Raw genomic sequence first — 9,496 nt, 5'->3', positions numbered from 1 at the left:
GATCCGCCTGGTCATGGGTCTCCTAAGCTCTGCAGCCTGACTCGCTTTCCCAGAATGCCTCGTTCCCTAGTCCTTCCCTCACACGGGGCGGAACTTCCTATCCCCTCCCCCAGCCCAAGCTCCTGATTGGTCGGTTCTCCCCAATCTAGTCCCTTTACGGGAAGTCGCGGACTCTCCTGCTGGGAGGATGCTGGCCCTGTTCCCTTTTCCATGGCTGAGGTCGCCCAGGGTAGGGGAAGACGTGGCCTTTCCTCAGGAAGTCCTAGAGCGCTCCGTGGGGACACGGTCATCTCATCGTGCCCAGTCCGGGGAGCACCGGGCACCCTCGGGGGCCGGAGCGGGGGATCGCGCCTCGTGGTGCCCGATGGCCGGCTGGGCAGGAGGACGGCCCGGCGGGTGCCTCGGAGCGGAGGACGTTTCTCCTTACTTGGACATTTAGGAGCCACAGACAGGGCGGGAGGAGAGCCTGCGGCGGGGGCCTCCCTCCCGTCCGAGCCCGCCCCCAGCCCCCGGTGCCAGGGTCCTCCGAGAACAGGACCAACCCAGCGACGTGGGCCAGGCTGCGAGGGCAGCAGAAGAGAGGACATCCTGGAAAACGTTGAGAGGAGGGACAAGGGAAAGGCAGGAGGGCAGCGATCTCCCGTGACGGCGGCTGTGCCAGGGCTCGGGGCCCGCTCACCCCGCAGGAAAGTGCGGCAGGAAGGGGAGGAGAGCAGGGGCCGGTGGAAGTGAAGGGGGCCTGCAGAGAGCGGCGGTCAGAAAGAAGAACCGGAGAACGGACAGAAGGAGAGCGGACAGAAGGACAGCGAGAACGGGGCAAAGAAGACCGAGGTCCATACGTGATAAGAGCTGGAGACCACTTACCCTATCTCTGGTGAATGCCTCATTCTCATGTACATCGAGAACTGAGCCAAGTTTACTTAAATAAATAAAGAGCCATTCCCCAATGGACAAACGGTCAAAAGATTTGATAAGGTAATCGAAACTATCTCTAGTCATATGGAATCCAATGCTGTCTCCGTCGCCAATGAACAGAGAAAAGCAAATTAAAACAGCTCTGAGGTACCGTCCCTCACCCATGAGACTGGCTGATAGGACAGAAAAGAAAAGTGGCAAATGGTGTAGGAGATGTGGGGAAATTGGGACGCTAATGCATTGTTGGTGGAACTGTGAACTGATCGAACCATTATGAAGAGTAATTTGGTCAGTGCCCGAAGGTCTACACAACCATGCATGACCTTTGACCAAGCAATACCACTGGCAAGTTTGTATCTAGGACCTATATGTGGAAAAACATTTATACCAGCTTCTTTAGTTGTGGCAATGAATTGAAAATTGAGGGGATGCCCATTGATTGGGGAATGGCAAAGTTGTAACATGATTATTGATGAAATATTACTGTACTGTAAGAAATGATGAACAGGATTCTGTCAGGAAATCCTGGAATGACTTACATGAATGAGGAGAAAGATGAATATTGCACAAAGGAGCAAAAATATTGTATGGTAATACAGAAAAAAACTAGTTAATTGTCTTAAAGTTAGAAATAAAGTCATATCTACATGAAAATATAAAAAAGATCCGTAAGAAATACTAATCACAATCTGGACTGAACTCAGTGGTATAAGACTGTTTCCATCCAAATGAAGAAGACGTTTGTTGTTGTAGAGTCATCTCTGATTTTGTGACCCCACTTGGAGTTTCCTTGGCAAAGATACTGGAATGGTTTGCTATTTCCTTCTCCAGTTCATTTTACAGTTGAGGAAACTGAAGAAAATAGGGTTAAGTGACTTGCCCAGGGTCGCACACCTAGTGAGTGTTTGAGGCTGGATTTGTAATCAGGTCTTTCCTGCCAGCTGGTCCAGTGCTCCATCCACTGTGCCGCCTGGCTGCCCTGAAGAAGGAAACTCTAGTCCTATGTTGAGGGCATGAAGAAGCTCTGGGTGTGATGTGTTGGAGAGGAAACATTTTGTGAATTGTTTCATTTGTTAATAGCACCTCCCCTCTCTTACTAAATTCCCTCTTTCTATGGAAGGCACCACCCTCTTCCTAGCCTCCCAGCTTCACAGGGCTGTCACTATCCTGCACTCTCTTTCACAGCACTTGCCCAGTCAGCTGTCCAATCTCACCTTGGCTGCCTTCACTCCATCTCTCAAATATGAGCCCTCCTCTCTGCTTTCACAGCAACCACCTCCTTCAGGACTTCATCACATCTTCCCCTAGGTTGGTGCAACAGACTCTGTGGTAGGATGGGCCTGACTCAAGGTGGTTCCTGGGAATTTAGGTTCTAGATTGAACAACTTTAGACCCTTCTAAGTATTTTAACAGTTCAGAATAGATGTGCTTAGTCAGAAGAGGAGAAGAATATTCTAAAAGCATCAACACAGAGGGCACCCACAATTGAATCAACTCAGTCACCTCTCATCAGCTTCCATCACTTCAACAAGGGCCTTTACAAGCAAACCTTTTGGTGTTTGCATAACCAGCTATACTATAAAGAATAGCCACCTTTTTTTCTTTGTGGCCAGTACTGGATAAACACTGGCAGCTGAATTGTGAATGCCACACCTTCCCTTCAATAAAGCCTATTTCTCTGATTCTTGCTGGGTTTTTGGCCTTAGCTGGGGGAAAGGGTAAAACAATTCAACTGGAGCTAGGTCCACCAAAACCATCCAAGGAGGATGCACCTGCTGGTCCTGCAGGGAAAAGGAACAAAGCCTGGAACAGGTACATGAGGCAGTAATGCTGGGGAAAACTCCTTTAGGTCTCTTTTTCCTTCCCATCTCCTCTTGTTTCTCCCTCTCCCCCTCTGTCTTCTTATTTCTCTCCATAACAGAGGAGGTAATAACAGATTGATTGGTATTCAAGATAAATTAATCTTTCAAAAGGTGCAGAAAACTATGGGGGGGAGGGGAGGAAATCTATTCTCTATCAGATTATCACCACAAAACAAAGAACTTGATGTTGGTTTGGAAATGATGGGACTCTGGAGGGAAATGACCATCCTGTCTAGAAAGTGGAGTAGATGAGGGATGTCTAGGGATAGGCACATGGGCACCATAGATTTGGGAAAATTAGGTTACAAAGGGCTCAGAAATGGGAGGAGTGGGCTCCAAGGCCTCATATTCTATAGGGGAAGTAAACCCAAGAACAACAAATGACATTCAAGGAGCTAATCCTGAAGATACAAAGGAAAATAATTTCAGAAACAAGATAAAGCTTTTGTCCCAAGAGACAGATAGGGATTCAGAGGGAACTCACCACCAAACCTAGTTCAGAAAACAAAATGTAGAAATACTGGAAGTAGAACAGGAGTCAGAAGCTGAAACTCCAGTAAATTCAATGTCAGTAATTCTAGGGTAATGCTATGGAGGAGGGCTCCTACTTGAACTTGTTTGCTTGGTCTCCAGAGAGGAAAACTAAGAAACAAATACAGATGTTATAGAGAAGGCACTTTAAGTTTAATAAGAAAAATCAGGACTCCACCAAACCCTAATTACACACCTCCCAAGAAGGAGAGCTGGCCCTGTTGGGGGAGGGAGGGTACGCTGCTTCCAGACATGCAGCAAGCTCTGGAGAGGTGGGTGACCACTTATGGCTCTTAGTGAAGATTCCCTTTGGGGATAGGGAGGACCATGGGCATTGAGAGCCCTTCCCATGCTCCATTCTGTGCCACAGACAGCCTCAAGGGATGGATCACCCAAAAAGTGTCAGAACAAGACAAGGATTATGCCTCTCCCACCCCCCCACCCCACCCCCAGAAGCCAGTAGCATGTATTAAGCACTTCCACTGGGTCAGGCTTGGCTCAGCATCCAAAGGGAAAAAGTCCTAGTGAGGGACACAACAGGTAAGAAAATAATCATGTATAGAAACAGCTAGCATTTTGCTATTTAGGGTTTGCAAATCCCTTTGAGGGATGAGATGCCTCCCCACCCCACTCTGAGGCAGGCCCTCATCACCTCCCTGCTATCTTACTGCAATACCTTCCTGGTGGGTCCAGTGGCCTCAGCCCTCTTCCCACTCCAATCCTGCCTCCATTCAACCACTCCAGTGATTTTCCAAAGGAGCAGGTGTCATCATTTCATCCCTCCTACTCAATAAACTCCAGTAATTCCCTACTGTCTCCAGGGTCAAATATAAAAGGCTGTTGGAAATCCAAAGCTCTTCATAACCTATCTTCCTTCCAGTGACATGGACTTCCTAGTTGGCCTACTACCAATACTCTCCAACTCCCACTGTCACCCCTTTCCCTCTCTTATACTTTCCCTCCTCTGCTCCAACTATTGACCTCCCTGGCCTCCTACAGGAAGCCTTCCACTTCTCCTTTTCACTGCAGTGCCTTCCCTCCACTCATTATTTCCTATTTATCTCCTACAGAGCTTGCTTTGTGTACATTTGTTTGCTTGTCATCTCCATCACATTGTAAGCTCCTCAAAGGAAGGGAGTGTCTTTTGCCTTTTTTTTTTTGGTATTCCTGGGGCCTACTACTGGTTTTTGTCCTTCATTCTTGGAGAGGACCAATGACATCACTGTGCTAGAGTCCGATTTCAGCGTGTCTGATTGTGGTTGATCAGATGAATATGAGAATGCTCAACCCCAGGTCGGGTACAAATAATCTTTGTGAATATTTGGGGTGGATTCTCAAAATTTGCACATCTCATGTTTCTTTAGAGCTACTTCAATTCTGCTTTGTTCACAGACCACAGCACCTTCTCTGATGAGAGCACACCATGTTGAACACTCCTGTGTCAGTGTTTCCTGTGTCTCACAATCAATTCCAAGGTTCTTAAGAGAGACCTTGAGAGTGTCCCTGTATTGCTTCTTCTGGCCATCAGATGAAACCTGTGTGAGTTCTCCATAAAATAGCCTTTTTGTGAAATGTACATTTTGTATTTGAACAACATGGCCAATCCAGTGGAGTTGTGCTCTCTGAAGTACAGTTTGAATGCTTGGCAGTTTACTTCAAGAAAGGACCTCTGGTGTCTTAAGGGTTAGAATAGTACAATGCCTGGCACAAAGTAGGTCCTTAATAAGTATTTTTTGAATGATTTAGCCTCACAACAACCAAGAGAAGTGGTGTTATTGACTTCTTTCTCTAAGATAAGGAAACTAAGGCAGAAAGAGGCAAAGTGACATGTCCAATGTAAAACACCGAGTTGTGGTTGTATAGTTTGTCCATTGTTCTCAAAAAGGACCATGACATTAAGGAGATGATGACTTGCATTTGTGTTGGGATTGGAAGCTCAATTCCGTGTGGACAGTCTCGGGCGGGTAAAGGTGGGAGCTTCTAAATCTTAGAGCTCTCACGAGACCCTCCCAGGAAACGGCAGGGAATCGAGGTGAACCGAGCTATCTCGAGTAATTCCGCCTCTTCCCGTGAGAAACGTGATGGGAGAGAGATCTCCCCGCCCTCGAGATTGTCCCGGATCTGGGCACACCTAGTTATCTAACAGCACGGTATTCAGATGCAAACTATGCGGTTGAAGGTTAAGTAGGATTGAGGAAGCCTGAAAGCTCTCTTAGCACGTGAGGAGCCAAGAGGACAGTAGGCTCTGCTTTTCTTCTTTCCTCTCTCCCCTCCCCCTCTCTCCCCGCTTGTACTTCTACTTCCAATCCCTTAAGATCCTAGCCTCCTTAGGAAATCTCCCCCTCTTCCTCCTAAGGAAGACCCCCCTGCACTTGTAACCGAGACCCTGAAATAAAGCTCAACCCTTGTTCGACTCTGGAACGTCCTTTCTCTCATATGAGCATCCGGTTTTGGCCAACCGAAGACCTCGGAGGTGAGGTAAGAAGACTCGGGTAGCCCACACAAGCCTCTAGGCCTGGCACATTTGACTTTGATTTGAGTGAGGGAGGGCTGTGCAAGGTCACCAGCCTCACTTTCTCCTTCAGATCTTGTCAGATACTGACCAGGATAACTGGAGATGGCCCAGGGTACAGTGGAAAACTTTGGCCCTTTTAAGCTAAGGTCTTTTCAGGTTCTCAATTTGAGTGAGGCAGTGCCCAGTCAGTGAATAGGCCTTTTCTGGATCTCACACATTGGACCACAATAGGTCCCTGCTCAAGCACTAGCTAATGGCTGGATTTGAGGCCCTCCTGGATCAGAGTGAATGTCAATAGTAAGTGTTTTTCTTTGGGCCAACAACCCTGAAGATCTTCCCCTCCCAGTGTAGACACCTGGTAAGTATTGGTAAGCAGTTTGAGGTAGCCTTTGAACTCTGATCTTTCTGACTTGGGGATCAGAAAAGCTGCCTAGAAAGGTGCCTTTTGACCTGAGTCTTGAAGGATTCTTTAGTTTTTAAATTTATTCTGAACTTAATAAACACCTCCAAAAGGGAAAACATTCCCATAAGCAAAATAGAAGAGAAATTATCATTGATCCTAGGTGAAATCATGAATTGTTGTTATGTTTAGGTGATTTTTAAAAAGTGTGATAATTTCCACACATATCCTTCACAAAATCCCTTTTCATCATTTAAAAGAGTTCTATGACATTCTTATCTATCTACTTTTTTTTTTAATTTTTGTTGAGGGATACACTGTTATATCTACCGTTATATGACACTGTTGACTCAGTGGATGGAATCTTAGTCTGGAACCTGGAAAATCTGAGTTCAAATCTGACCTATGACACTTAGTAAAGTGTGATTTGGGGCAACTTATGTAGCCACTGTTTGCCTCAGTTTCCTCAACAGTGAAATAAAGCTCTGACTCATATCTGACTTGTAATATCTTATAATAATATAACATCTGGCTCAATATCATACCTACTGGAAGATTGTCAAAAGTGGATTTTGGGGAGAGAGTAAGTCACTGTGTTGTGTCCGTTAAGTCTGCTTTCAGCCACATGCCTCCTTGACAAATACTGAAGGTGTTTTGGGGCAGCTCAGTCATTAAGAAATGTTTCTGTTCTTGTTCCCCACGTATGAAATATAAATGAGGTCATTGGGGTATGTGGGAAGCAAAGGAAGGAGTTCTGTTTCCACAGTGTTAAAACTCCTCCTGGCTTTCAGTGATGGGAGTTAATCACAGTTGTGACCTAGCATCATCAGGTAAAAGGGCAGAAACTTGTATGCAGGCTTGATGAGCTGTTTGAGGGAAAGCCTATCAGAGAAGAGAACATGAAGTCATGTGGCCAATAGAGGGTGTGGTGGGAAGTTCAAACCTGGAACTATATAAAGAGCTTGCATTGGTCTGAACAAATTGTAGTCCCCCTCTTTCTCTCTGCTCTTTTTCTCTGAAGGTCCTTCTATAGGACTGGTCTTGGGAGCAGACAGGTGAAGGAATGTAGCCAGCATTCCTTTAAAGGCTTCAGAAAGAATACTCAGAGGATTATTCATTCCTTTTCCAGTACCATTATCTTTTAAGAGTGCTCATTTCTCTTCTTAGGACTTATGCTCCAAAGGTTCCCAAAGGACTGGTCATGCCTAAGATCCCGAGGCACACAAGGCAGTACTTAGCCACAGATATTTTCCTGCTGTTGCTCAGGTTCCTAACTTATGCTGCCTCTGGCTATTCAATCTATTGTTTTAGGTGCGTTCCTGGATTCACTACAATTCCTGACAGTCCCAGAGAAGTTAGCAGTCAGAATAGGGGAAACTTGCCTGTGGGTGTTTGGGCCACCGCAAAGCAATGGGTGCACTCCCATTCCCTCAAAGGCAAGCTTCCTTTCTAGTGCCAGAAATCCCAGACAAGCCCCCAGGAATTGTAAGAAAAGAGCCTTTCGAACAAGCCCCCAACTGTGAGAAACATGCTGAGTTTAAACAAAGAATAATATCTGTTGTGAATTCAGGAAAGCTTTTATTGATCTTTACGACCATCCCCCAGAATGGTGGCCTCCCTGGCAAGGTTACTGGACAATTACAACACGTTCAGAAAAATGGAAGCTTCTTACACTGTTTTCTGAACTTTGGATCTCCTGCAACACCATCCCCTGGCCATGTGACTCCATGTTCTCCTCTCTGATAGGCTTCCCCTCAAACAACTCATTGAACCTGAGTAGTTTCTGACCTTTACCTGACTGTCCTAGGTCATGACTCTGTGGAAAAAGAACTTCCTTGTTTCCCACATTGGTAAATCTCAGAAGGAGGTCTCTCTCACTGTCTCATCTCAGAGATAGCCACTGTTCTGGACAGTTACTCAGAGGTCTGCTTGCTTTAGTCTTTCCAGTTACACTGATGTGGTCATTCTGTTTGTACAGGATACACTGTACATGGTTCTCATGGTTCTCATTTATCTCTGCATCAGTTCATACCAGATGAAGGGGAACTAACTAAAGAAGAAAAAACAGCAATTGAATACAACGGCCCAGTATTTGATACTCAATCAAGAACATAAATGGGCAGGTGAAAAATTCTCAATTTTGACATGAAATGGGGCAGAGTTCAACAGAAATCAGGTTTAGACTCCCAGCCTCCACCACCTACTACACTGAACTGGAAATCAAGACTGGACCTGAGTATAAGCCAACAATTTGAGAGAAATTATTATTTCCCTCTTGTATTAATAACTAATATTGAATCAATACTTTTCTACTTCTTCTTAAAGAAATCAACTAATTTGGGAAATCTTTCTCAAAGATTTACCCAGGCCAAAATCTAACGAGACAGTAAAGAAATTCCAAGTTTAGGCTAATGGGAGGATTCCTGCTCATTGTGTTTACTCAGATAAGTCTAGGAAAATGTTGATTCTTTCTTTTATTAGACAAGTGATGTGGAAATTGATGTCTCTTTGACCAAGACATAGGCAATCCAAGTCACTTTCTCTAAGACCTTCATTGTAACATAGCCCATCTCATTGTAATATTCGTTGTCTCCTTAAATGTTTTGATGTTGCTGTTCTCTCATTTTCCCTCTCGCTAACAAAAGTTCCCCTCAAACATGCTATGGGGACAGCTTTTGCATGCCTATGAAATTGTGAAAGAGGACTTTGAGAAGACGTCCTATTTTAAAATTAAGTTTAAATTGAGTTTGGGGAGTGTTCAGGGTGATCTGGCAGAAATCCTTGAGGTGCTGCCTTGGAGCCTTGGATTTACTTTGGAATTGGATCCTGAACCATTTCTGTCTTGCTCTAATTAGCAAACATGGTCCAAGCATTTTGCATGTAGAGTTTCATTAAGAGCCTTTGATTTCTGGCAGGAAGTGGAGTCTTCTGCCAGAGTGCTTTGAGGGGGTTCTATCCAAGAGGGTCTGATAACAGAACTATGACAATTACGAGAGTACTCCGTATGTTTTTGTCTGCATTTTTTCTTTGTCTTTAAGTTATGGCCTGTATTTCCTAGGTGAGAGTGATGAGTTCAGGATGAGTTCAGTACCTGAAATGATGAGGAATAGATGTGTGTGACCTATTGTCCTGAGAGAATTCACTCAGTCTTCAAGTTAAAGAAAGGCATTACTGGGGCAACACACCCAAGTGGGCCTGCTCCCATGTGGGAGAAACAGAGCATTAGGAGCATGCCCACCTCCACCCTTGCTTCCTATAAAAAGCAAAGGCTGT

Source organism: Notamacropus eugenii, chromosome 5, assembly GCF_028372415.1.
Source record: "Notamacropus eugenii isolate mMacEug1 chromosome 5, mMacEug1.pri_v2, whole genome shotgun sequence".
Classification (NCBI taxonomy): domain Eukaryota; kingdom Metazoa; phylum Chordata; class Mammalia; order Diprotodontia; family Macropodidae; genus Notamacropus; species Notamacropus eugenii.
This window is presented reverse-complemented; position numbering follows the sequence as displayed.